At 40.6% G+C, this 27,341-nt stretch overlaps 1 long non-coding RNA gene across 2 annotated transcripts in view; it reads right to left on the bottom strand.

Annotated features, from left to right (window-relative positions):
* Positions 1-23,893, bottom strand: part of LOC146761724 (uncharacterized) — a 45,891-nt gene extending 21,998 nt beyond the window's left edge. Inside the window, exons 1-2 of one of the 2 annotated variants that reach the window (XR_014942484.1) lie at positions 23,782-23,893; positions 17,661-17,750 (exon numbers count right to left, since the gene is read on the bottom strand). This is a non-coding gene — a long non-coding RNA (uncharacterized LOC146761724). Of the gene's footprint in view, positions 1-17,660; positions 17,751-18,569; positions 18,676-23,781 lie in introns of those variants that run through there. The other variant, XR_014942485.1, reaches the window with a different exon arrangement.
* Between the last annotated feature and the right edge of the window lie 3,448 nt (positions 23,894-27,341).

Here is a 27,341-nt window from a genome sequence, read left to right as displayed (position 1 = left end):
ATAGATATCTATACATGATACCACGGTGCATAGCAAGCTCTGGTAAACACCAAACAGCATGGAAATCTGAAAAAGAAACAATCTTGTCATCTAGGTTTTTGCCACATACTTGAATCCATTTCAAATGGTAACAACAATACTGAAAAAAAATTTTAAAAGCCTGTGTCTTCATTAACTGTCTGCAGTGCTGAGCTTTTACTTTCAGTGGTAAAGCAGAGATTCTCTTAGGCAAAAGCTGAACCTAAAAAGAAAAAATAGATTCATATCCAAAATACAAAACACACAGTACACAAGTGGGCATGGAACTATTGGGCAGCTCGCCTCTGACGATCTGATCTCCTGAGTACATGCCATTAATCTCAAAAATCTCTGCACACTGAGATGTACGTATGAACTCAGGTGTAGATGTTGAGTTGAAGCTCCAAGGATGTTTGGTACCCACTACAAACAAAAATTTCAGCATATTATTTTACAACTTCGGTGAGAGCCTGATTTTATTTCAGGGCCCTGTGGAGCTCTATAGTAATAAGCATTTGCTTACTAGAATGATTGGTGTTACAGGAGCCAAAAATTTATAAATGATTTGATTAGATTGCAATAAAGGCCTGTGCTATATTCTCCACATTGAGTGATAAGTAAACAGTAAAGTCAATTAGCAGTTTTTTCCCATCACTCTGATACAGATACCCAGTTAACCATCTTATCATAAGTCATTTCCAAAGCACACTGCCATTTTAATTTCATTTTTATAGAATAAATCTTGATCTGAATACAAATAGAAATTATTTTAAGTAAAAAAAAAACCAAACATTCAAGATATTTGACTGCTTTGTGCCATTTTATTAATTTAAATCAGCTACATTAAATGCCTACATTTCTCAACAACTTAATAGAGATTTTAAGACCAATTTTGTCTAAATTTGTCTAATACCGATTATAATAAAGACTGAATTTGTAATTCAAAAAGCATGATAAATCTACATTGCAGTAAGACTGTTAGCTTACAAACTGTAAATACTACTGCCATCTATTTCATGCTCTCACATAGTATTTGGATGCATTAAGGAAAAAGCCCTAGAAATTGCTTCCTGTAACTTACTGTTCTAAAAGCTGCATATGTACAGACTTGCAGACTTACAAATATTTTTGCTGTGGATAATTTTAAAGGCTCTCACTGTTTTAAAGCCTAATTTATATCTAAAAAAAAAGACATCTGATTCTGGCATTGTGTAAACCTGTGGGAGGTCTCTGGAGATTGGAGCTATGCACCGAGTAACACATGTGGACTTATCAAGTTCATAAAGCAGTCATAATTTCTCTACCAAATCATGCCCTTGTGGATTGCAGGATGCTATGGTCAAAATTATAGCATGGAACTTATACTTGAGTCATGTGTATCTGCATTTAATAAACATCTTTAGACAAGCGCAGTGGTGCAGTGCTAAAAGCAGCATTATCAACAGAGACAATGCGTGCAGATCTGCTAAAGATTTTCTGAAAAGAGAAGCGTTATGGGGAAAGACAGCTAGGATGGAAAGAAAAAATAGAAGAACAAATAGAAAAGAAGAAAAAGAAGCGCTTGTATGAGTTGAAAAGGACAAGTGACTATAAAAATGTAAGCAGTCAACCCCCAGCTGAGAAATAAAAATAGAAGAAGGGCCATTAGGCCCAGAGATGTCATCTGTGTCCCTCCTCTATATGTCTGTGCAGGGGATGAGAGGCAAGGGAGGAATGTGTTGAACTGTCTCACCTCTCTGCACAAAAGTATATTATGATATGATACCATCTGTTTTTCAGGCAATAGTATGGCAGCTTCCTCCTCAGCATCTTCCAACACTGGTTTATAAGATGGACACTGAGTTAGTATTCTAGCTTAATTTTCATGACTCAGAGAGCAGAAAACACCAGAGTATGTAACTATTAAAGGAATACTGAGAGCACTTGATAAATGTGGTAGCTGAATTTCGGGTCTATTCATCATTCTCTTCTTGGAGCTTCTAGTGGACTGGTCCAGTTCTGGTGTTCTAAGCGGTTAACCCACCAGGCTCCAGACACTAAACTGAGGCAGAAATAAGCTTGCGTGCACAAAATAGCAGCCTTGGGCTGCCAACCTGTGCCTTGTAGGCAGCACAGGCTCATTTAATTTGGTTAGAAAGAGGGAGGAAGGGAGCCATGGCGCAAGACAGCATCTTGTGGCTATGCTGGGCCCAGCCAGGCCCTCCCTGCACAGCCTCACAGGGCGTTCCTTCACGAACACATGCTCTGTCATTTCTGTCTGCTAAGCCTAGCCACATTCCCTTCACTGTTTGTAACAGTTTTGTTCCCCTTGTAAATCTTTTCAGGATGTGTAAATGCAATGTTTAATATCATGCCTTGTAAAAGCTACGCTCTGAAAATGGACAGATGTTTCCAAGTAGGTAATGAGTAACATCTTTCTCCAGCTTTCCTGGCAGACACAGCTGAAAACAAATACATATGCACACATAGGTTACACTCCTCCCAGAGAAACCACGTTACCGGCAGCTTCATTTCAGTGGCCAATGATTTTCTCACCACATTCAATATCTCCTTTAATTGGCTGAAACACACCAAAAAGGCACCGCAAGTAACTACCACTTCACTGCAATGACTATCTCAGACTGAAGAACAGGAAAAACTGATACAGCTTTCACACTGCATATCCTGTAACAGAGATTTAATTGGTCATAGTGAGTCATTTTATTCCTATGAATAAATTACCAAGAGTCCGTAAAAGATGGAAAAAATAACCTGAAAGTTGTTTATTCTTAAGTACAGAACAAGAACCTTTAGTCCGTTTTTCAAAACAAGATCCTACCTCACACAAAAATGTGAAAATAGGTTATTCAGAAAACTAAGATAAAATTTTTTTGTGCTAAGCATGATAAAAAGAAACCAGAAAAAGAAATTGAAAAACTCTTTCTATTCTTCTTTTATCAAAGGATCTACTTTTACTAAATAAAAGATAATTAAAAGCTGTTACTCATATGCTTTTCTGTGTAATTTAATAACAACAAAACAGTGAAATCAAGCTGAAAGTTAGACTGAAGAATGGCAGGTGAATTAAGAATCTGATTTCCTTCTTTCTTTTAACTGTTATGACTCAAAGAATTCAGCAAAGGAAGCAATTCCTTGTCATCTGAAGCAGAACTGTGAAAAACTCAAAATGGAAGGAAAGTAATTTTAAATATCCTAACATGTGCAGAATCATTCTAACCACCAGCCCAGACCCACTGCAGTGCCCTAGGCAGAGACCTCCACTGACAGCAGCTATTTTGGTCTAATAGAAAGTCTTGCAAAGGGGAATTTGCCTTGACTTTTGATTGCAAGGTTCACTTCCTTGTGGCTTTTATTTGGGCGTTTCCTCTCAAGTCCTTGGATTTTAGAAGGGAAGCAGCAATTCCATGAAAAAGCCTTTGCCAGGGAAAGCAAGTGGGCGGTCAGCACCTCTTCTGTGCAATTCAAGAGAATAAGATGCTTTTAAGACAAATAAAACATAGCAAAGGTCTCAAAACTAGCACCTCCAAAATCACTTTGAAAATCCAGACCTGCAGCATGTGGGCTATCTAATGCACAAATTCCTAAAAGTGACTGCGCTGACTCTTGTTTGGAATTAACAGTTACCCATGGGAGACAATGGTGGTACACACTAATCGCCATCTCCTATGATGAAGACTTTCTCTGTGTGCATTTTGTTATGAAGCATTTTTTCCTCTTTCTCCAACATACTGGAAGTGTTCAGCTAGTCCAATTTTACCATCACTTCCTTGGCATCAAAACTTAAAACTATGGATATCAAATAGCTTCCCCAATGTTTTTCTTCTGCTCAGGAAATTGCAGGACAGGTTTGAAATTCATAGGATTATTATTCCAAACTGTCTGACAAGCTAAAAATGCTTTGTGCAAAGAGTTCAGCCCCCAAGCTATTCCCTTTGCCTAGCTGGCTGCTGGCTGATAGGCTCAGCACAAGATTGTTCTTGTCGGACCACAGCTATCATTTCCAGATGTCCGACAAGCCTTTACAAATTGAAATCCAAGAGATGTCAAGATAGCCACAAAGACATTCCCAGCATGAGCCTTCACACAAACAAATGTGATGATTGGTGTACCCGGACCTGACACACTGAAAACCAAAAAGGCAAAAAATTCACTACTATGAGCTTATGCAGAAAGCTGCCAGGACAGGTTTGAAGCATTTCAGTGAAATAACCATATGGAAACACATTGTGAAGATTTCAAGCAGACCAACAGATAGCATAGCTGCCTTTATGGAAGACATGAGAAGGTTTAATAGGAATAAAGTTACTTCTGCAGATCTTTTCCCTCATTCTATGGAATTTAGCAGAGAACTATTTTTCTCTAATGGATGGTTTGAAGAGCTCCATATAATTGATTCCTTCCTTCTATTTTTCTGTGGCAGTTTGGAGTTATTTCTAGACTATTCTTGGTTTCCTACCAGCCTCGCCTGACACTTGCCTGAGGGCCTCCTGCATTTGAAACTGACAGTTACAGAAATCTCTTTCAACTTTGGTTCACAATCTTTATTTTTACTCTCCTTTTACACTGCCATTACAGCAGCCTGAATTTTGCTTTAAGAAATCCACCAGACATCATTTACTTCATTTCCCAAAGCAAGAAAGTGTTTGAACTTTCAAGAAACTATGCTGAATTTTAGGTTTGTGCAGAACCTTATTCACCTTGCCACCTCCCTCTAAAGCCCAGTGGAACCTGTATTCCTTAGCAAGATTTGGGGCAGATTTGCTAAATATGTGGGTTGCACAAAGTTCCTTCAAAGACCACCGAGTTCCAACCTCCTGCCTTGGGCGGGGCTGCCACCCACCAGATCAGGCTGCCCAGGTCCTCAACCAACCCAGTCTTGAACGACTCCAGGGATGGGGCATCCACAAGTTCTTTGTTCGAAATGTATGAGATGCACAGACTTAACTCCTCAGATGTGAGGAACACTTGCGTTGTAGCAAGTATGGACATCCCACCAAATCCCAGCTTTATCACTAGGAGGCTGTGAGCTCTTGGAAACTTAAATGTCTCCAGTGCAACCTTGTCCCTGTTAAAATTAACAGCAGAATTCCCATTAACTTCAACATTACTGTGATTTTGCCTTCTGTTCAATCTGTCCTGTGGCTTATCAAAACAATGACGTAGCAAGGAATAGCAGCAGACAAAACTCTGCAGTCTTTATTTACCTTGGATGAAACAACAGATACAGACATAGAAAGGTAAAGCTATCAGAGTGATTGAGTACAATGAAGGTTGTTAGCTTGCATTCTGTTTACAGTGAGTCTCTAAAAGAAAGTAATGAACTTCCAGAAGAAGGTTTGACTGCTTTGGGGGTGACTGTAATTTAGATCTGGCAGTAAAAGAAAAAAAGAAGACGGGGAAGGTAGTGGGTAATTGACCTTTATTGTGCCTTCTGGTTCATTTAGAAATGGAAATTAAATTAACATGATAATTCAGTCCTACTGTGTTAAGACTGCTATAAACCCATTAAATTTTATGGCCATTGATTTAACATTTTTTTTCTATTAACTGGGTTTAATTTTCAATATTGTCGTGCAGGTTCTGCAAAGTGACAAGTGGGAAGAACCCAAGTGGGGGATCCCACTGTGTTGCTGTCTGGGGTCAGTGGCACCCTGATAAAAGCATAGGGAGGAACTCAGACATACGCAAGGTAACATCATGGAAGTAAAACTAAGCCTGTGTGGCATCGAACACCCTGAACTAAGCATCAAGAAAAGAAATTCTTCTCAATGAGACTGCTGGGGCAGTTCACCGAACATCAGTGTCAAACCTGGAAATGTAACAGTAGTTCAGCAGAAAGGGTTTAGATGTTATTCTATGTGCATATATCTGGGTATTTTTTCACATCTCAAAAAGCCCCTGTGCAGAGTTGCCTCGTTTTTACACAGCAATCTTTCCTGGCAGCCGACAGTACGCTTAAAATAATATTTTCCCCCTATGAAGTAAGATTTAAGGAGAAGGAGAAAGTCACTTAAATAGTTTTCTTTCTGACTTACTATTTATTTTCATATTCATTTTGTTCCTTGAATACAGGAAGACAAACTCATCATGTTCTCAGTACATTTTGCCGTGGTGTAACTCACTAATTTCTCTCACTGATTTCTCACTAGAAAATGCTCACTTGTGAACAAAATGTGAGTGATATGAAAGTGTATGGAAAACCACCTGCTACAATTCACACAAATACATTTCCCATAAAAAGCCCACAACAGCAAAAGTGTCATCAATCTATTCTTCCTTTTTACTTTTACATACATGTATATTACTTTTTTTTACTGATGCTAGAAGCATGCACTGAACTTTCTGCATCCTGACAATGTCCTGATCAAATGGCTCTTTAACCTGCACGAGCTGGCAGTAAGTAAGGGAATAAAACTATTACCTACTATTGTTGGCAATAACTGTCCGTCTGTGTTAATTATACTTTATGTTGGTACCATTCAGTCAGCACTGCACAGCATATCTGCCCATGCCAAGCAGTAGCAGTGCCCTGGGATGGGCAGTGCCCATCATTGGTGCATGGCCAAAGAGGATGTGCCATTTCCAGGGGTAACAGGAGGTGCCTGGAGGCAAAAAAAAATGGCATAGAAGAGGACACAGGGGGAAAGAAAGGGGAAAGTAAAGGTTAGAAATTCCCAATTCTTGTGAAATATTCAGGTGTTCCCTGCAGGGATGGCCCTGCAGGAAGCTGGTGTGACAGCCATCCTTCCTCAAAGCCCATAGACATGTAGGCTGCTGATTGCTTTGCTGCTCTGCTCTGGCCTACCCACAGGTGAAAGGAAAGGCTTTGTGTCCCAACCTGCTTCACAAGACCCGTGTGCTACCTGATGTAAACCTGGGGACAAGAATTTCATCCCTAGATCCACATGCCTTTTACCAGCACCATGCTGTTATTTTGTTCTTACATCTTTTGAGTTTTACTGTGAATTGTTTTTGGGTTTTTGTGGGTTTAAATCGAACAATTAACAATGGAACGTGGTTCCTATTTATGGTTTCATTCTAACATCTATTGTGAAATGCTATAGTGATACCATTCCCTGTGCACCCCAATTATTGCTGCAGATGTACATCTGAACACAATCAGCTTATAAAACCCTGCTGTTTATCTGCCTAAAACCAAGGACCAGAAAACCATCTCCAAAGTATTTAAGGCTGTTTTGGGGCTGTTTTGGTGTTTAATTTTGTTTGCTGATTTTTATTTTTATTTTTATTTTTATTTTTTATTTTTTATTTTTTTATAAAGAAAGGAATGTAAAGGGAGGGAGAGAAGCCACCGAGTCTGATTTCTTTTTAAATTCAGTCCAGATTGGCGCTGACCAAGATCTGCTCTCAAAAGCTCATAGCTGTTCTCTTAGTGAGATCAGTTGGTGGCCTCACACACATTTTTGGTCTGCATTTCCCAGAGTTTGCCTCTCTTTGGCAAGACAGTCAAGGAGAGTCCCAGTGGGAATGCACAGTGCCCTGTATCCCATGTAGCCATCCATATCTGGGATCTGGGGATGCCCAGGAGTCTGCAATCATGAGATGCCTCCAGACCTGGGAGATGGATTTGCTGTCTGATGGCAGTGAGAAGAGGGAACCATGGGCTATGGAGATGGACTGTGCATGGAGGATACAGTTTTACATTACTTGGATACTCTCTGACACCCCCAAGTTGGGTTCTCTTGCAATACCACCTGCACTACCCCATTGCACAGGCCTACAGCAATGGCAGCAAGGCATGTGGCAATATGAGTAGCTGAAAAGTGAATCAGTGTTAAAATAGTAACAGGTAATTATTTTAATTAGCTCTTTCAGTGACTGAATTTTCATTGTGGATTTGCACAATCTAATTATTTTAGTGGAAGAACTGCTGCTTTATTTCATAATGGAGCTCAGGCAAAAATGTGGCTATGTGCTTCTCTCAAGTATCACAGATCAATACTCATCTTGTTCCAGACTAAGATTGATTAATATCCATGACATGCTGGCTGTAAAATAAGCCCGGTACAATTAATCCTCCCTGTGCAAGAGAAATAACCTATTATCCAAAGCAAAAAGCACACAGTATGTCAAAACTGACCAAAAGCTTAGCAAGATTGAGCTCAGTTTGAATCTGGGTCTCAAATCGGTCCTTCCATTTTTCCTTAAACTGACAGACACGGGACCATAGGAAAACATGGCTAATGAACTCCCGTGACAAGTAGACACTTTCAGAGGAGAAAAGACCTCTGGACACCATGATCAGATGATAAAGAAACACTTCACTGGTAGTAATATCAGTAATTAAAAGGTTAAAAAGTGAGACAGTTTCACAGGGAAAGAAGAGGGAAGAGATGACCAGAGCTAAAGTCTGAATGAATCCTTATTTTGTCTGTCACCATCTTAGGACAAGCAACCCATTCTAGGAAAAAAAATATGCAACTTTAATACTTTGATGGACCATCACTATACAGAGAGCAAGATCTTGACAGCTGTGATGATGTCTCTTTTGCCGCTACAGGTGGCTAGACAAGAGAATACACAAATAAAGAAGATTAAAGGGTGCAAGCTCTGTCAGGAGCTAAGTCCTACGCTGAGACAGCAAAGAGATCTTGAAAATGCACTCAAGCCTGACCTCAGAAGTGTGGTATTCAGCAACCCTCCCAGCAGCTGCCTGCCAAGATGCTGAATTTCACTCCTGGTGGAGATAGAAATCAAAGGCAAAAAATAGGGGAAATGTCACAGAAAGGGAAATATGAATATGTTCGGGTACCAAAATCTGTTTTACGGCTGCTTCCTTAGCCAAACTGAACTACACCAGCAACGCGAGCAGAGCCACAAGCAACGAATGACAGAAACCTGGTGTGAGTGTAACAAAAGCAGGAAAACTGCTTCCAAATCAGCAGGAGTCTGAGGGGATTTCATTTGCATTACATCTTTTAAAATGATTAAAATCTATTTTGAACATGTTTTAATATGTTTATCAAAGGAAAGCTACAAATCCAACAATAACATCTCAAATTTCTCACAGATGGAAAATAGGAATCAAAGGGTTTTGCATAGAAATCTGTTGAAGTCAGGTTTTGTTTAGACAGTAATTCCTGCAAAGAATCAAACAACTTTCCCCTCCAGTTTTAACTTGGATTGAGCACTAGATGTTGGAAACCATCTGTCTCTGCAAATCCAATGCAGACACAAAATGGTTCTGACTGACTTCAACCAGATATATGCAGTTATTTCAGTCCCCATCAAAAAGAGAAACGCGTTGGGGTCCAACATCCCAAGGCTGTTTCAGCATGAAATGGCTGTATCCTCTTAAGACATTTGGAAAATCATGGCTGGAAAACTACAGATTGGGTTAAAATGTAAGGCTGAGTAGAAGTTTTAGTCTATCAGCGCTCAATAGAGGGTGCAGAAGAGCAAAGGAGGAAAGCTATATCCTTGCTGAATCAGGAAGTGGTAGCAAGCAATGGGAATGATGTCTTGACATCTCTTAAGAAGGGAAACACTGTCTGCTTTCACCAGGAAAAACGGTTGACTGGCCTGTCTGTCTTCTGAGAAAGACATTAGTCTCGGGGTGAAGACAATTCACCCTGACTCTACTGAAGAGCTGACGGGGCTTGGGAGACACCCGTCTACCAAGAGGGTAGAGGCTTTGGGAATCTTTAAAACCCAGAAGATCTCCAGGACACTTCACAGTGATACTGTTCTTAAAAACCTCTATTTTCTAGAAAGGGAAGGAGAGTTTGGCCTCTTAAATAATGTTCCAAAGAACTGCATATGAGCAGGAAACAAACAGCCAGTAGAAAGTACAGACAGAGACAACAGCAGAGCCTGAAGGGCCTGGATAGAGGTTAATGATGTTGTTCCATAATCCCCAAATCCCAAACCAACCAACCAACCAACAGACAAACAAACAAAAACATAATATAAATATCCTTCCTCCCTCCCCCTTCAAGCATCTAGGGATTCACAGTGGTAACAGCAGCCTCACTTCTTATCAAAACCTCATGTCCCCTAAGAATGAGAGATCGAGCTCTTCCTTTGGAACAAGTCTTTATTCATGCCTATGCCTCACTCTCCATTGTATTTCTTGATTCAGAATCTGGATGAGAAAAGTGAATAATGAACATTTTCAGAGGGCAAACAATGCCCACAAGTAATATTGCCCTCACTTGGTGGCAGTTCATGTGGCCATCTGGACTCCCTTACTGAAGCTTCACCAACTGTCCCAGGGAGATACAACTGAATGCAGAGGTGATTCAAGCCAGAAATAAGACAGACTGTTCAACAAACCCATACTTTAATTTAGCTAGTATCTATATCCATATCTTTTTTAATCTATGTTTTTCCACTGAAAATAATTTCTGAAGAAACTTGCTGAATCAGGATCCTTGTTCTATGGGATTCTGTGGGAAGAAAACCCAAGAGAGAGAGAGGAGGGAGAAAGAAAAGCTTTGCAGGGAGCTGCCAGATTTGCTGAATCCTCTGCTGGCTTGCCAGATGAATCAGACCACAGAATATTGAATTAGCAAGATTTATGACTGGGAATTCAAGGAAGTTACCTGTGATACAAAATATGTTATGTGAATGAGATCTCTTCTGTTCTATTGACAGAAGTGTATAATGAGCCCAGCGCCAGGTCCCCTCTGCATTGCCTTGCAGTAGCTGCTCCATGTGATTGACAGCTGAGCTGGAGCTCATCAGCCACCGGGAAAACAAGGGCAGAATGCTCCTGAGAGCTGCAGTGCAGTCTTCTGTGTGAAACTTTCTCAAACTTAGGAAGCAGAAAAGGAAATACAAAGAAGTAAAGCAACTCTGAACTCTCCTTCTCCCCTTCCATCATTAAACTGATACACACACCCATGCATGCAGGTGTCTCAGAGTCCTTCAAGCACCTGGGAGGGCTGGAGCAAAGGTCACAAAGTCCACGTGTTTTTACCCAGCATCTGCTGCAAGACATAAAATAGGCTCCTTTGGCATCTGACACCATCACAGATTGAAGAGCTATTGAGTTACTGTTTTGCTTTCAAAATACACTGGTGTGCTAGAAACTGCCCTGCTATCACAGTTGCTGTAAGAGTAAGACAAGAATTCTCTCCATGGAGAGTTAACTCATGGGTGACACAAAGACATCACGGTTCTACAGCACCTTGGCCAGCACTTAGCAGAAAGCAGCATGGCTCTGGCCTTTGCCATACAGTGATCCCTGTCACTCAGAGCAGCACACAGCAGTTGGCATAATAATTATTTCCACTGTGTAAATAGGGTTTTCATTACTGGCCACAAGACTCTAACACCCACAGAATGTTATGTCTTGCTTACATCAGCATCTGTGCCATCTTTAAGACAAACATTGCAGAGGAGTGAACCAGGTTGTTGGGCTCATCTCTGCTCATGCCGGATGCACAGGGCTGCTTTGCTCCTGACTTCAGAGCAAGCAGAAGCCAGTTCTGCTGAGAGCCCACATTCATATTCATTTTCGCCCATGCAGAAAGGTTGAAAGATTTGGGGTTGTACAACCTGGAGAAGAGTAGGCTCCAAGCAGACCTCATCATGGCCTTTAAATACACAGAAGGGGCTTATATGAGAAAGGCCGCATACTGACAGGACAAGGGACAATAGTTTTAAACCTGAAGTGGTAGATTTAGATGGGATAAAAAGATGAAAATTTTCACTGCATGGGCAGTGAGGCCCTGGCACAGCTGCCCAGAGAAGCCATGGGTGCCCCATCCCTGGAAACATTGAAGGCCAGGTTGGATGGGGCCCTGGGCAGCCCAAGCTGGTGGGGGCAGCCCCATCCATGGCAGGGGGTTGGAGCTGGATGGTCTGTAAGGTCCCTTCCAAACTCTTCTGTGAGTCTCACCAGTCTATGAAAAGATGCAAAAGATCTGACAAGACTCTGGACAGGCTGCTGACACTTTTTATCTTAACTTCAGCCATCTCCCCTTGGTGTGTATTTATAAATCTGCTTAAAAACTCGAGTGCTATAAGCTACTACCCAGAAAACACCAGAATGTTTTATATGAAAATAAAACTGACACAATTTCCACCTTGAAATTATATTTGTGTTACGGAGCCTTTTTTAAAAAATGCTTAACTGATATCTATGAAACAGTCTTTTATAATGTGCCACATATAACGACACTCTTTCACTTTGGGCAAACGCAAATGTTAGCATGAGCAAACACTGGCAATGCACAGATGTGAACGTTGCTGTGAACATAAATGCTGTCCCCCACAAAAAAATAAAACATGAAATACCACAACTTCATAAATCTTGCAGCTTTATGCATTGCTGCCACTGGAAAATAAACAACAACATATTGAATGATGTGTTTCGAGGTGGAGTTAGTAAGTCTACCTAGTAGAGCTTTACTTCATCATACATCTACCTGAAACCCAGCTTGTTTCACCTGTGTGTTATAGCGTGTGTTCCCGCCAGTGTAACAAGATGGGCAAAAAGCAGGAAATGGGTTTTAAGCACCAAGTGAGATATCTCTTCCTGATTTATTGATTGTTATGTAGCACCCAGCGCATTTTGCTACAAGAAACGTCACACACAACCGTTTTTATTAAATACATTTCTGCAGTTGTTTCTATTGTTTCAGGAAAGTGTAAATACACCATACCCTACTATTTTATGTTTTTAAAAGGTGACCTATACTTTCCATTTCAAATGCGGTTTCTTTAATGAAAATATTGTAATGTCAGTCCATGCAAAGCAAATGCATATTAATATGCGTTTACATCTGTCTCATATTAATATTCATGCCTGAATCCACATCCCTACACAAAGCCAATTTTCTGACCATCTGTGTGATGGCTGGTGGATGCAATGAATAAATTTTATTTGTGAGGGGAGTGATAAATCATGTATCTTCAGTTTTTCACCCACAATCTCTCCTCTTAGGTGCTAAAATGTTTTCATTGTGGCTAAGAATTTTTAAGTAAACCGAGCTGATTAACCCCTTAGCAGATCATGTAGCTCCATTTGCCAGGTGAAATCCCACAAAAAACATACAAGGTGCAGTCAGGGGACTGAGAAAGTGGCACTGTTATTTTAGGAGTTGTGTCTCTTCCTTTCCCTTTCCCTTTCCCTTTCCCTTTCCCTTTCCCTTTCCCTTTCCCTTTCCCTTTCCCTTTCCCTTTCCCTTTCCCTTTCTTTTTCTTGAACTCTTGTCTCCAAGTTATGCTGAATGTGTGAGTGTAGGTCATATTTCTCACACTGATGCTGAGGAGTGCCTTATCCTGCACACAGCCTGACTGCATGCAGTGGGCCTGTCTTTGGAGTTAAACACTATTCAAAGTAAGAGGAGTGTAACCTGAACTTTAACAAAAACAAATTCAGATGGCTTTATTAGTGCTAAGGCTGGCTGGGTAACTAGCTGGGTACCAGCCACAAAATCTGATTGGAAAGCACACACTTTGTATCAGCTGCAGAATTTCCTGAATGCTCAACAACTTAGACTTTCCCTACAAAACAAGTCTGATATTAAGTTCCTGCGGTGTGAATTTTGACATCAGTCACACCAATGTCCATCCAGAGTACCTTTGGTGGTAGTAAGAGAGGTTTATCAGAGGGTTATTCTCGGACAGGTCATGAAGGAAATACAATGCAATCCAAAACCACAACTGCATCAACCAAGTATAATAACACTGAGTCATAGAATAGAGATACAGTGGACAAAAAATCTCAGCTAATCTTGAGTTCCAGGCAGCCATAAGCCTGGAAGGGTGATTAAAAGATCTGCTTTCCAGTGCTCTCTAACCCTGACCACACCATAAAAAAAAACTTTCTGAACTCTACCAAGATCCCCAAGCATGGACAATCTAAGCACTGCCATAATTCAGACCTCAGGTATGGTTAAAGCATTTGTTTGAATAGCAAGAGCTTTGTACTTGAATCTTTTTTCCTATATGCAGTGTTCAAACCATGGTTCCAACCACTCCCAAAGGAATTCCTATCCTCAAGGATACTCATCCTTTCCCCCCCCTTTTTTTTCTTTCAATTAGCTGCTCTGCAGGACACATGTGCATACTCAAATTTAAAATTAAAGCTAAATTATTTCCCCTTAAATCTGCTCTGAAGTCACTTCAGTGTCTCTTAACCAGAGTTATGACAACATACTGTTGGGCCTGGGTGCCAAATTCTCTACTTGAAGTTTGACTTCACACATTTTTGTAAATACAGATTATAGAAGCCACAAAGAGGGAAGAGATTATTCTTTCCACCTTCTAATGTAGGTCAAATCATGTCAGCAGCAAATAACCTACTTCTACCTTGACAATCCAGCCGTAGGTAGTTTAAACATTATTGTGCACTGAACTGGAATCTGAAAAAGGAATTGTGAATGAGCTTCACACTTCATCAGCATAATTGGCAAGAAATAACTTGTAGTTCAAATAAAAACATACATCTGCTAAGAATCTCAAATAACACCACAGGAAGTAAGCAAGGGAATCACTCAATCATCATGTCCAAAGAAACAGGTTTGTGATTAAACTCAGGATGAAAATATATTTACACCTAATACCCTTTTGTCTTGGTAAATTGTTCAGTAAATTGTCTTGGTAAATTATATTTGCAGCCCCTCCATAAGGGGAAGACAGGACATTTCTGGGGTATGTCGAATTCAGAGATCTGAATATTTGCTCCTTCATTCCTCCTCATGAGGCAAAGGCAGGATGAAAAAGGTGATGGCACCTTTTATCACAACTTTTCCACTTGGGGCTGGTACTGATCCTGAAAGATACTACTGTTCATATGCGTGTCAAATGCCCTATGAAAAAGTGAGCTGAGTTATCACAGTTCCCAGTGGATAGTACCTGTATTCCAGACACTGCTAAGAAAACAAATTGTTTTCCATGTCTAATGAAATTGGTGTGGAATCATTGATCAAAACAGTATTCTCAGTTTTATGTTTGAAGCATGTAAATAAACATGACTCCCTTAGCTTTCTGTAGCTTTGAGTTTTGTGTTCTCCACCAGTAATGGGATAATCAGCAAGAATTCTGAAAAGGCAGAAATCAATTCCATAATCAGAGGGCTCCCAAAATCAAGCCTGAAGGGAAATTTTCCAAGTCCCTGCCAATCCAGCGTAATGTTACTGAGAGAAGATAAGAGCTGCAGCACCACAGTGGGACAAGGTCCCCAGCAAAAAGGTGCTGCCGGAGTTCCCAGAGATGCGCTTGGCTCCAGTCCTGTCTTTAGTTACAGAGTCTTTATTTGTCTATGGCCCCTAAATAAAGCAACTAGCAATAGCCTCACATATGCTAACCTTCAAAAGATCATCCAAACATGAATAAAAGAATTATTCAGATAACATTTCCAGGAATACCAGCATGAAGATTTTTCTGCTCATGCTGTGGGCAAAAGGAATATGCAAGCTATTATCCACTCAAAGACTTCTCAAATGTTCCAGCACATCTCAGTGAGACTAATTACATGAGAAACAGAGGAGAAGTTGGTCTTAGATCAGGAATTCAAGCCCAGGTCAGAATGCTTAACACCTTCGTTCCTATTCCTCATGCAAAGATGGGGCTAAGCAGGTTATAAATCACGGTTGCACTCCACATACTCTCTTTGCATCTAGCTTGGTATTAAAGCATGCTGCAGTGCCCGGAGAGGCTGAAATCTCCACTGTATGGCAAGCCAGCTGTAGGGCTGGTGTTTGCTGAGCTTCTGCCAACTGGCTGAGCCCCACGTGGCCCATGTGAGCTCCAGACCACGCAACACCACATTCAGCATCCTCTGGTACCAGCACTGAAAGCTCAGGCTGCAGCAGCTGAGCTGGGCACAGAACTGAAAGGGGAGTTTGCATTAGTAATACAGTTCCTCCCAGGGCAATTGCACTTATTTATAGTCTCTCTCCTCCCCAGTATCCTTCTGGGTTGTTATAGTCTCTCTGGAGAATGAATTTTAATTTTAAAAGAGCCTCCAGTGTATAACGTGAGAAGAAAACTCTTCTCACAGGAGCTGCTATGCTTGCAGCAATAATACTCATCCTCAGGGCTGAAAATGCTGACAAGTGGAGCTAGGTGCTGTGTTCTGGCATGGGCTGCCCATCACCCCAGCTTCACTGCCTGCTGTCCACTGTGATCAGCATCTACGGAGCTGCCCCAGGGACTGTAAAGACAGTTGGAGAGTTTAAAAGGCAGTTAGCTGAGATAAACCACTAATTTAATTGACTCATTTCAAGCAAGTTATGTGTGTTGTGGGAAGGAGATTTCAAAAAGCAACTGGGAGTTTCTGGGTTCCCACCAAGCTAGTGCTGCATGAGTACACTGCACAATCCACCAAGGAGAAGACTGGCTGGGGGGAAAGCTCTCATGACTAACAGGCTTTGGATCCAGTCTTATCACTTCACATTTGAATCTGCAACAATTTCTCATAAACCTCCAATACAGAGGCATTGCTATGCTATCACAGAATGTGTTTGGCTTAGGTTTCAGTTTTGGTTTCAGTTTCAGTTGAGAGTTTGGCTTAGGTTGCAGTTGAGGTTGGAAGAGATCTCCAGCCTTCAAATAATGCTTAATAAAAATAGAGTTTATTTGAAAGATTTCTGACGAAGCAGATGAAAAAAAAAAAGCAAACCACTGCTTTACCTACATAATAACTTTTCTAGGATCTTATCTGTGTGCCAGCAAAATTTGTGCCAGCAAGGCCATCTCAGCAGCAGAATATAATTTCTGGTCAAACTGAGAAAAAAGATGTCGTTTCTGAGCTTATCACCAGAACACCTAGGTTTGCACAAGACCTGTCTTCTAGACATGCTGTGCCTGACTCAGAAGAAAGAGAAGCACTTTAAAGTGTCATAAAGCTGAATTTTTCATGCCCCAGGAGTGCCCTGGGGACTGACAGCCTGTCTCACTGAGGAAGTTTCAATATCATTAAAGGAAGCTGGATATTCACAAGTGTGAAATCCTCCGTGAACCAGCACAGGAGCAGCAGTGGCCAAGGCTGGGGGCCAGGAGCCCAGCACTGTGGGCAGACAGAGGTGGGCTTCCACTAGGCAGGTTTGTGCTTCTACAGGCACATACGTGGGTCTGCCTCATTTGTACCAGAAAACAACTTTGAAAAGTTTCTGTTACATCCAGCACATTACAGAAGGCTCCTTTTATTTGCAGAGGTCTTACAGGCCAGATATGACCAAGCTGCTGACAGTGCCTCTCAACTCCAGCTTCGCCAGGAGGCTCTGCCTCCATTTGTGTGCTCCCATGTGCTTCCTACTGTGCTCTTTTCATTTATCTGTTTTCCCTTCATGTATGTGATGTTTCCTCTGTGCTGCAAGAAGCCATCCCACCAGAACCACCATCACCCCTCATATATCGACAACCAGCCTGATCAAAGCCAAGTTGGATGGGGCTCTGGGCAGCATGAGCTGGTGGGAGGTGTCCCTGCCCATGGCAGAGGGTTGAAACCAGATCACCTTTAAGATCACCCCAATTTCCATTATTTTTCATTATTACTATTTAATGAAATATTTCTGTTCTTTTTTCAACAAAGCCCTTCAGGATTTCCCCTCAGCGGGAAACACACAGTTTCTGTCTTTGTACTTCCAAAAGTAACTTGGTAATTTTCCCATACCCTGGAATTTCTTGGAGATGGCAAATCCCCTCAACAAATCTGATCAACTGACCTTTACTCTCTTGATCATCAATCACGATTCCACAGCAGTAAACCAGTGCTTTGTCCAGGGAGTTACATTTCACAAGGCTGCATTAAATCCCTGGGGGAAAAAAAATAAAAATAAAAATTAAAAGAAAAAAAAAAAAAAGCTTGAGACATTTAAACTTTAAAAGCCTTTAAATTCTCTCAGATGCGGATTTGGATGAGGACTCTCAGCTGTAGCTCTGCTCACTCACTGGACAGATGCCAATCTATGAACCAGTGGAAAATCTCACTGCTAATTACTGTCTTAAACGATCAGAGCTCCTTCGTCATCACTGAAATAAAGCCTGATCAGCAAATAATGCTTAATTTTTAATTCACAGAGAAATCCATACTTTGAGAAAGTCCTGACTGTTTTCTACTTCGAATATTCCTCATATCATTTCACTTGTTGCAAAATGACATTAATAAGAATCAATGCTAGAACCAGAACACTTCATTTTTATATATTTACATTTCAGTCAGTATGAATGATCTCTTCAGCACCCTGCTTCTGACAGAGCTTGGGTTTTCACTAATGCACACCAAAACCTGTCTCACTAGCATTCAGCAGTAACATCCTGAGTAATCTTAGGAACTCATTTATCATTATAACGTCACATCTGAAAATTGGCTACCATGTCATCTGGCATGTTGAAATAATTGTATTATACTTAACCCCTCAATAACTCAGCTACCTAAATCATTTCCAAATTATATCTTCCATTCTCCTAGGCTTTCATTATACTGACAAATATCTGTGTCACTACGTGAGCTACAAGTTCCAAGGAACAAGCGGTCTGCCTTGCAACGTTATTGCCAGCTGATGCCAGCAGCAGGATGAGTGATTTGTTTGCTTTGCGAGATTGGCTTTCATTGTCCTGGATTCAACACTTACATCTTGCTAATCCCATGTTTAAATTGACGGACACTAATGCACCCCTTCTTGGATCTTCTCACTGAAGTATCAAAGGCTTAGGAAGGCTAACAATAATTTCTCCATCTGCAGAGCTCACACACACACACACAAAAAAAAACAAAAACAAAAACAAAAAAACAAAAAAAAAACCCTGAGGATTAAAATCTTTGCAATGCATAGGTTGTAAATTATGTATTTCTCTGGACATCACTATGAGTAATTCTGCTTCATTTGGAATGCTATGATCCAAAGTCAGAAAAAGATTAAAGGATGAATTTCCTTCTTGATAAGTTATTGCATATTTTGTTCTTTTTTTTCTTATGTTTCTATTTTGTTTATGCACTAGCAATGTTTTATTTATGGATCCTTACATAATTGTCCATGACCGTGCCACAGGGTACAATCAAATGCCTCAAAGCTTCAAATATATGTCTCATTTTATATTGTTCAGGATTACATGGACATTAACTGCACTGTGCTCTTTTATTCCAACATTATGACATCAAAACACATACATGAGTTCAAATTCTGCAGCATAATAATCACTTTTCCACTGTAAAACATACAGACGCAGGCCTTGCTCACAAGAGCTCTGTTTGAGATAGACTTTTTTTTCCCAGAGCTTTCTTGATTTTCTTTCTTTTGGGTTCATAATGTTAAAAGGTTTGGGGAGGGCAGAAGGTAATACTGGAAACCTACATCAAAATGTTCGAGGGATTGTGACATCTCACACTGGCAGCTTTTTTTCATCACACTTCCAATTACAATCAGAGAAAAAAAAAGTTCATTTCTGTCTGGATAAGGATTTGAAGCGCAGTTGGAATGGCACAAGATTCTGCTAATGCACTCATGCAAATGTATATTCGTGGCATACAATAAAACCTCTAATTAGTTCAGATATGACAGTGCTCTCCATACCAGTTTACTAGCAAAGTTACAGGATGGTGTGCGCTTGTTGTGAATACATTAAACACTTTGTTCTGATTAGATTCCGTGCACATTTCACAGAGGAAAATACATCTGCTCCATCAGTGGTATAAAATGGGTATTTCCTCAGGGGTGTGTAAAGTGTGTATAAATCTCTGCATCTGCCTGAGATTTGCATAGATGCTGGTACATAGGTCACTTGTGCACTTAGTTTTCTCTGCGATTTGGGAGTAATGTTGGTTAGCTCTCAGTGGTGTAATCAGATCACAGACACTTTTTGCTTACATATGTGGAGCTTTATTTTGTTGTGCATAGGACTCTATATTGCATTCCTCTGCTAGCCTGGTGTTTTTACGTATTTAGTACAAAGACCTGGCTTCGAAAGGTTTTACTGGCCAGCATTTACACACCCATGTTAGCTTCATTTTTCATATTAAATTAATAAGTCACATATTTTGTCCATCAAGTAACTGCAATGAGACTGTTGAAAATATTTATCACAGCTGATGGAAAAGCACCCTTTTGTATGGCCCATTGTCTCATGTTAATTCACTTATATATTTTTTTTTCCCAAGGAATTCCCCCTGCAGCAATCCCCACTGTAAGCCATTAGTTGAGCACATCTGCCCACTCTAATGACCACTCTAGTGCACACGTACCTGACTGCCATCTAATTTAGACATCACCCATAGGACACTAATACTAATGTCTCCTGGGCCAGCTAAGTCCTGGATTATTGACTGGCTACAGTTATCACTTCATTTGGTCTTTGGAGGTGAATCGAGTGCACCTGAGATCATAAATAGGTCAAATGATTATGCAGGGTGCAGAGGAATCAAGGATTTCTGTTACCCTAAGAAGAAGCAAAAATATACTTTCTAATTTGTTTCGACAGAGAATCCAATTGCTTTGCCTTTATGCAGTGTCCCCTTTGTGTAGCTACAAAAATGCAGCCAATTAGGCATAACATTCTTTTTCAATATGAACAGCAAGCTAAATAAATTGATGCCATTTAAAATTAGAACCAGAAGAAAAAAATAAAATAAAAAATTGGCAGCATCAAATATCTGATAATCAATCTTTTATTTCATAAAGAAAAGAAAAAAGAAATCAGGGCTGCTATTTCTAATTAAAATAGTAAACAGAGATGTGATAAACAATGGAGGTTATGATTGCTCTCTATAAATATGTTGGGGGGGGAGGTAAACACATGGAGAGGAAAGAGCTATTTAAGCTAAAGGAAAATGCTGACGAGGGAACAAATAGGCATTAATTGTTCCTGAATGTGTAAGAATGGATTTAGAAGGTTTTGAGCCTTTAGAAAAGCAGGTTCTTGAAAAGCATTACAGCTGGGCAAAAAAAAAAGAAACCAAACAACCCACATCAACTGCGTAAGCAGGAGCTTGATAAAGATACTGGATAACCTGCATTCATCTGAGAACAGAGGACTGCATGCAGCAATCCAGTATTTCACTTTCCATTCCAAAACTGTGAAAATCATGTTTGGACACTGGGTCACATTCAGACCTCTTGCAGAATACACAGCCCAGGAGATATCACTTTCACTGTACATTTCCAACCCAGAAGCAAATCCACTGCTCCCAGCAAAGCATCACATCACCTTCTTCCATAACCTGACAGACAAACTAGAGTTAACACCTTCTCTGAACTCGGTCCACGGTGGAGCAGGTGCAAATGTTCCTAGTTATAGAGGAAACCATTCAGTACAGCACCCTTTAAGACAAACAGTTGTAGCAGGAAAATGTGAGAGAACAGAAAGTTCTGTTTTCTTCTTCTGTGGTTACTTACATACACAATACTTCATGTAACACATTTTTTTTTATCCCAGAGGAAGAAAAAGGAGACAGTAGGTGTGGAGTTACCCTCCCTGGAGGTGTTCAAGAAACATGCAGATGTAGTACTGAGAAACATGGTTTACTGTGCAATATTGGTGGTAGGTGGGTGGCTGGACTGGATTATCTTAGAGATCTTTATTTACTTTATTTCACTCCTGTATTCTTATGATACACAGCAAGTGCCATGATAAATGGGAGATGATGAGGCTTTATATAAAATAATAATAAATAAATAAATAAGGAAAGAAGAAGAGAAGTAATATTGTTCCAAACAGCAGCTTTATTCCCAGAGTACCACTGATGCTTGGAGAACCGCTGTGCTGGGCACGGCCTTGCTATTAGTACTAAAAATGAAGCAGTCTCACTAGATGTGGTTTACAGTTTTTAAACTGTCACAGTGTTTCATATACAGTATCTCCGCTTCCCAATTCCATTTCCTCATTAACAAAGCCATAAATAAATAAATAAATAAATAAATAAATACTGCAGTAATTAGTTCTTCCCACTGCTGTCCATCTCACAACCAGTGGGAGGTTTATCCCAGGCTCACACACAGCCATGGTGGAGGAGTCTGGAGCTGTGTGCATGCACTGGGATGCAGGGTGGGGAGCATAATGTAAATTGGTGTTGCACCCACATCTCCTCACATGGCTCCTGCCTTCCTGCCCAGCTGCATCAGCAGCAGGTGTGCAGTGGATGGCCACATGCTTGCCAGCACATTTTTTCGCACTCACGCTCCAGGCTTGTTAGTGCTTTTGTTAACACTGAGGTGAAATAAGGATAATGCCCCTTCATCAGAGTTCTCCCTGCTCTTACTTTCCTTTCTTCTCCATCAACTACAAAAATGCTTGTTCTTCAAGTGCTGCTTCGTCACTCAGTATTTCACAGGGGAAGAAAGAGAGAGCAAAAAAATGTGATTATTTTACAACTGCCTTTACAGTAAGGTAAGCATGTGCAAGGTGAAAGACTGAGCAGTGACAACAGCACAGCTGCAGCTGCTGCCTCTGTTTCACTTCCCCTCTTCAGTCACACACACACACAATTGGCAGTGTACAGCACTAGACCATAGAATACCATTATCCCAGGATGGCAGAAGCTGTCAGAGTCTTCTGGGTCCATCTGGCCCACCTCTGCCCTAGCAGGGACACCCAGAGCAGGGGGCCCAGGCCCATGGCCAGGCGGCTTCTGAACTTCCTCAAGGTGGAGACCCCACAGCCTCTGGGCAACCTGTGCCAGTGCTCTGGCACCTCTGAGCACATCATTGCTGCCTGGTGCTCAGAGGGAGCCCCTGTGCTCCAGCTTGTCCCCACTGCCCCTTGTCTTCTTTGCACCTTCCCAAGGTCATTTCATTCCACCAACTTGAGATGTTTTCTATACTACATTGACACGAGTGGTACCAGTGTCTCTAGCTAACACACAAACACATGCTGTACAACAGCAATGCCCCATCCCTCATTAACAGAATAGACCTGCAGTATTAAAAAATTAAGCATCTGCAAGAATTTTCAGGTAGGCCCAGAAACTGAAAAAGTGAGGTGATGCCTGCAGAGAAAGGTCTTTGGTGCAATTCAGTCAGTGGTTTGCTTTTGAGAGGGACAACAGTCAGCACTAATTAGGTAAATTATCTTAATGGGAATTTTATCTGTTCACTCAAAACTGGATTTCACACAAATTCCTTTCTCAGAGGCCAGCCATCCATTGGACAGTTTTATGGCTCTTTGATTGAGCCACAATTCTTCTGGTAACTAAATAAGGAATGGTTCCATATCACATTATTAATTCTCCAGTCACCTATTAATTTCTCTACTTTACTGTCCTGCAAGCACTCAGTCTAACTCTCGACTCAATAAATCAATGCCTGGAGAGCAGACAAATTGCTGCTGGTTGTGCAGCGTTCACAGGACTGGGGGACGACGTCAGAAGTGCTCTCTGGCATCTTTGTATGTAAGCATATCTTTCTCCACATCAGCGTGCACAAGGGTGTACCCAAAAGCATCCCAACTCCTAAGTAGAGGCAAGGCAAGGATTTTGTTCCCTCTCAAATTGCCAGTAGGAAAGAGCAGACAGTGTGATGTCAGCCCTTGCCTCTGGTCACGCTGCCTTTCCCTGCCCTTGCTCCTTCCCATTAGGGAGAGGAAAACAGGGACAAGAGGAGAGGACACATAAGAGGACTTCAGGGAACAACAAGAAAGTGCTCCAAGCATGCCTGGGGCTGACACTGAGCCCTTCGACCCACCCCATGCCGGGGCAGTTGCTGGTCATTCACTTCCACTTACAGTCAACGTGTATGTTTTCTGCTGCCCTGCCCTGGGGAATGGATGCCCCAGTCCTCAGTCTCTGGGCAAAAGACATGACAAAAAGGATTAGATTTCAATAGAAAGTCATCTTGAAATCACTGTGAAACTTACCAAAGTTTTTGGAGGAACAGTCAGGCAATTGGAAGGACTGATCTCTCAACATGGAATCTCTCATAGAACATCACTATTTTTGGAAATGGCTTTCAGGGAAAGGTTCAGATCTGAGATTAAAAAAAATTAATAATAAAGCAGAATTTTCATTAAAATTGCAGATTTTATTTTCTACTCTGTTTATACACAAGCTTTACTTAAATACATTTGTAAAGTGTTGCTTTGAAACACTAGGTAGGTTCATCTCATTTTAACAGAATTATTTTAACAGCATTATCTTAACAAAATAAAGGAAAAATATACAGCTAATGATGCGATCTTTTAACATTATTAAATAGTTTAATCACCAAGGAAAACTTAGTCTAAGATCCCAATATTATTAGACACATAAATCTGCGCCTGTCATGCGCTAAGCTCCAAGCTCTATATGCAGAGTTCTGCATGATGAGGATTTTCTAGGATCTGAAAACAAAGCCATATTTCTTTTCCAATTTTGCTATCAAGAGGAAGGGAAGTGATTTGTAAAATGGGCTAGATTTTGTTCTTCGGTGCAGTGGTGAAAATCAAGATTAATCTGAAGCAAGTTTCCTCTTCCTTTACATAGCAGCTGAGAGCAGAATCTACGCAGCCCTGCAAGTTACATTTTCACTCTCTCTGAAGACTTTTCTATCATGTTTGTACTTGTCTTGTTTTGTACATGTATTATTCTCTGTTTACAGATGAAATCTGAATAGCACAATCCTTGCGGTCTCTGTGCCTGTTTAGATTGGAACACAATCACTGATGGTGATGTAAGTGACATGTTTGGCCAAGGACAGGGGAGCAGAAGGATAATTTTGTTTCTCCCCACAAAAACATTTAAGAACAAAAGAAGACAGTTCAGAACTAAAAACCTGGCGCTGTCCCCTGGTGTGAGAGCTATAAAGTTCTCTCGTGGTGATTAATGACAGGTTGGAACTTGTAATGATGACAACAGGTTAATGAACACTAAGAGAACAAGCTTATAAGATAGCAAAGTAATTCTTTCAGTGTACTTCTCAATCTGCACACTCCGCAACTAATAAGCAGCTATTCTAAAGTGAGAATATTTCATAAGAAGTTGCTTTTCTAATCAGAAGGACACTAGCTGTCTTCAGAGTATCTAGCGCTCCATATTTGTTCACTATCATTACACTTTCAGCATGAAATTTAAGCTTCTTTTGTCCCATCATGCAGTTTCCTGAACTTATCCATGTTCTCCACTTCACCTGCACCTGCTTTTCTCCATAATCAGCCCAACCTGCAGCCTGTGGCTCAGGCCAAGTGCACAGGTGCTTTCCCCTAGACAAGACATTGTGACACTGAGATCTGGAGCACAAAACTAACGTGTAAAATCATTTGGCTTTTCTGTCTCCACTTTTCTTTCCAGGTCACGGAATGTTTGGGAACAAAAAGGCTTCCACTGTGTCTAAACTGTCTGAAAACATGGTAACAGTTAACAAGGGAGATCTGTGCACAGAAACTGATCCATCATCTTCTGATTCTCTCAGTGATTTTGCTAGTAATGCCTTGTCATGTACTTTAATTATCAACAGCAAATAAATAAATATAAATGATGCTCTTTCACAACAAAATCCCCTTTTCAGCTGTATTCAAGCTGGCTGTTGCAGTTGCATTCAGCTTTAGATGGGTGAGGCATTCCTCTTTCCTTTTCTTTAGACTGGAATTAAGAAAAGTAAAACAGTAGCTCAAAGAAGAGACCAAAATGTGGTTTTAAAATTCTGAAATAAACCAAGACTAGAATGCACCCTGTGCTTTTTATTCTGATATTTTCGTAACTCTAATGCGACTTTGTCCAACCGTATTGATGTAGAGCATTTCCTTCCCTCTGTTTTGCCTTTCCTCCTCCTAACCCACTGACCCACTAATTCCATCTTCTAGCTGCTGTCTTAACAAAACACATCTCTGTCATTCCAAACATAGTTTCTAATCCAAACATATGCTTCTAGTTTCAGTGATATTATTCACAAGAGTCTGGCATCTGTATAGAACTCTGGCTGTAAAACATTTTCCCTCCATGCTTCCCCTTTCATGACAGGTAGCACTTGGAAAATCTGGATGATCCTAACAAATTTTGATAGCCAAATACCCTTCCTACATCACTTCTTGAATACTGATCTGTTTATGGTCTTACATTCATCCTCTCAATCCATTCTGCACTTGAGCAAAGTCAGCATTGCTTCCCAACAATCACACCATAATGAATCCCATTTCCTTAATCAAAACCCTGTCTTTCTGTAACTTTTGGAAGTCTCTGAAACCCTTCCAAAAACCAGAATGACATTTCATTTGCTTTACATTGGAGTAAAAATACAGGAGCCACATTTTTAATTGTTTATGATCCTCCCCCTGTAATTTTTTATTGTATTTAACTTCTGCTTCCTTTTCTGCTCTCTGAGGCAAAATGTACTGCAACACTCAGATTATGTCATCAGTCAAATAAAGATGACAGTCACATCAGCCTGACTTTAATACTAAAATGGTTGATTGTAAAATAGTAGCCAATTGCTTGCCCCATCACTTCTCTTATATATGAAACACTTCTCAAGACACATTGTGTGCACCAGAGCCACTGATTTAAATTCTGTGCCACCTAATGACAAAAAAAAAAAAAAAAAATAAAAAATCACTGGAGTCACTTTTTTGGTGTTTACATTCAAACAACAAGAAATGGGTAAATTCTGCATTGCTCCCCTTAGCGAAAGACAAGATCTCTTACCTAATACCTTGTCTGACCTGTGCTGAAATCTCCCAAATCTGGCTTGGTGACAGGAGTGTTTTTGGTAAAATAGTTCTAATTATCTTCATTCTTTTGACCCTGCCACTGACACCCTGCTCACTAGTAGTCTGTCTGCTATGCTGTGCTGTCACTCATTGTCTGTTGTCCATATCCTTCTTTAGCAAAACGATTTTCAGCCCATCAGCAACATACCTCTATGTCTCTGAACAAATCTACTTCAGTCCAGCTACCTGGCTTATTCATTGTCTTTCTCAGCCCCGTGATGCGTCACTTCTGGTCCTCTGTAGATGAAGTATTTTTCTTAAGTCTTGCAGATATAACCCTTGTGCGGTTTCTAAACTTGTTTTTCACAAAAACACCCTGAACTGCACTTGCTACTTGTTGGTGCTCACAACAAAACTTTGTCACTCAAAAAAAATGGCTTCAAGTCACCAGCTTCAGAATTGCAATTAGAAAAGCTGTAGTATCTGTCTTCTTCCTCACTGAAAGACCGCAAACTTAAAAATGCATTGAATTCTTTAGTACGTTTTTTACAGATTCCCTTCTGCAGAAAAATTCTACAGAGTGGCACAATTTATTAACTTCTGTTTACTGATTCAGCAGTAGCAGTAGAGGGTGCAGATTTGCTATGTTGAAATGAATTAATAGATTTACTCTCAGTTACACTGCTAGCACAAATTACAAAACCTGACCTGAAGTTTGCAGCATCTCAGGAGAATCTATAACGCACAAAATACAAAGATGGGCTGGCTTTCATCCAACAGGGAAGTTAAGTGCCAAA

The sequence above is a fragment of the Coturnix japonica genome, chromosome 2 (genome assembly GCF_054131305.1).
Source record: "Coturnix japonica strain WE chromosome 2, WE-NBRP24, whole genome shotgun sequence".
Classification (NCBI taxonomy): Eukaryota; Metazoa; Chordata; class Aves; order Galliformes; family Phasianidae; genus Coturnix; species Coturnix japonica.
This window is presented reverse-complemented; position numbering and strand designations above follow the sequence as displayed.